The sequence below is a fragment of the Cornus florida genome, unplaced genomic scaffold (genome assembly GCF_030987335.1).
Source record: "Cornus florida cultivar Cherokee Brave unplaced genomic scaffold, ASM3098733v1 CherokeeBrave_3.0.0_Hap2_Chr10, whole genome shotgun sequence".
NCBI classification, from domain to species: domain Eukaryota; kingdom Viridiplantae; phylum Streptophyta; class Magnoliopsida; order Cornales; family Cornaceae; genus Cornus; species Cornus florida.
This window is the reverse complement of record NW_026775580.1, coordinates 30,475,908-30,478,051: the sequence shown is the minus strand read 5'-3', so window position 1 is coordinate 30,478,051 and position 2,144 is coordinate 30,475,908. Positions and strand designations below refer to the sequence as shown.

The window sequence follows — 2,144 nt, the reverse complement described above, 5'->3', positions numbered from 1 at the left end:
AATTGATTACCATGCGATTGAAATGATGATCTAAAACCTTGGGAACCTTGGCTTTGCATCGGAGGTGGAACATACTTCCCTTGAAAACCACCTTGGGGAGGGTTTGAGCCTTCCCTTTGGTTTCTCCAAGAGAAATTAGGGTGATTCCTCCAACTAAAATTATAGTGATTTCCATAAGGATTGTTCCCTTGATTAACAAAAGCTGCATTGACTTGTTCTTGATGCTCACTTTACACATGTCCATGGAGACAGTTGGAAGTAGAATGTAAAACACTTGAAAAAGTCATACATGATTCATTGGATGCACGATGGGAATGGTTAGGGAAGGAAGATATTTGATTTGCCAAGTTTTGGTTGATCAAGAATTGATCTAACCATTGAGATAAGGATTTCATCTCGGCGGCTATTTCATTATAATGGTCAACTTGATGTAAGCCAACACTCTTCCTTTCAATTGAATTCCTACCATTCTTAGAAGATAAAGTTCGATGCAAAGAATTTTCATTCATACTCTCATAAAGATGCCACACGTCATCCTCATGCCTATCAATATAAGAGCCACCCATGGAAGCATAAACCATGCCCTTGTAATTATCGGATAAACTCTCAAAGAAATATTGAACTAATTGCCATTTGGGCATGTCATGATGTGGACACTTCCTAAGCAATTCATTGAATCTTTCCCATGCCTCATGGAACGTTTCCCCATCCCCGTGTGAAAACTCTCGAATTGAGGTTCTCGTGGCATTGGTCTTAGAAACCGGATAGTACTTCTTCAAGAACAATTATTGCATTTCTGCCCAAGACGTTATTGAAAAAGGCCTAAGATTGTTAAACCAATATTTTGCCTTGTCTTTAAGGGTGAATGGAAAAAGTGTAAGCCTTAAAACCTCTTCCAGCATGTCCGTGTATCTTACGGTGGAACATACTTTAAGAAACTCATCTAAATGCTTGTAAGGTTCTTCACTTGGAAGTCCATGATAATTAGGAAGCATTTAAATGGTTTGTGGTTTGATTTCATAGTGGTGTGCTCTAAATGGTGGCAATTGAATGCATGTGGGTGCATTATATTCATAAGGCACATAGTGATCTCTTAAAATAAGGGGACGATTAGCAATTGGAGATGCAACATGGGCACCTTGATTACCTTGAACTATGGGAGGTTGTGGAGCAAACATTGGCCTAGGCATTCCCAATGGAACTTAGCCTTGTTGTTGTGGTGTGTGAATGAATGGCCTCGGCATGCCTAATAGTACTTACATGTTATCATGATGCACATTGGGATGGAGGATACCTTGTTGGTCTATGTGACCAAGGTCCTCCACATGGTCCTCATTATGTACTTCCATTAATGAAATGGATTGACTAGAACTTCCTCTTCCCCTAGGGTTTCGAACAACGGATTCAAGATGAAAATTAAGAGGGACAAGAGTAGGTTTCAATGATCTATGACCATGCATGCACAACAAAACACAACAAGCAACAAGCAATGAACATTCAGTTCACCTTCGCAACAAATCAATTATCAACAAACTTCCTCCACATACAATGATCCCATACTCCTATGCTATCAACAATATGCAAAGAATGATAAAATTACCTCCATGTGGGCTCACGATTTATCTAAGAATTGAAAAACAAGCCTCCACGCGGGCCGACGATTTAACTAGAGATTGAGTTAAGAAAGAGCTCACAAAAGGTCCTTCAGCACTTCAATTCAATTTTCAATTTTAGCCTTGCAAATTTTTTTAGATTTTAGCTTTTTCCTTGCCTTTGCCTAGCTCCTTGCTTAAAATGCTCCTTTGCTCACCTTCTAGCTCAATGCACCTAGTCAAACAAGAACTAACACAATAAGTAACTAAAATGAAAATGAAAATAAAGTAAAGACATGATCAAAAGAGTACTAATTCCTAATTGATTTCACAAATACAACATTGCCTTCAATCAATCCCCAGCAACGGCGCCAAAAACTTGGTAGGGTGCCGCCGTCAAGCACCCAAAGTTTGCAAAGAGAATGACTATGATAAGTGTGGCCAAGTTTTACATTTATAATTTGCCACTACTACCTTTCACTAAAAATATAGTTAGGGAGAGTAGGGATCGTCCCAAGGGATTGGTGGGTTGTATTAGGTTGTGGAATCGAG

General features: G+C 39.2%; 1 pseudogene; it reads left to right on the top strand.

Annotated features, from left to right (window-relative positions):
- The first annotated feature begins 639 nt into the window (after nt 1-639).
- Nucleotides 640-738, top strand: LOC132280353 (small nucleolar RNA R71; annotated as a pseudogene).
- Nucleotides 739-2,144: the final 1,406 nt, after the last annotated feature.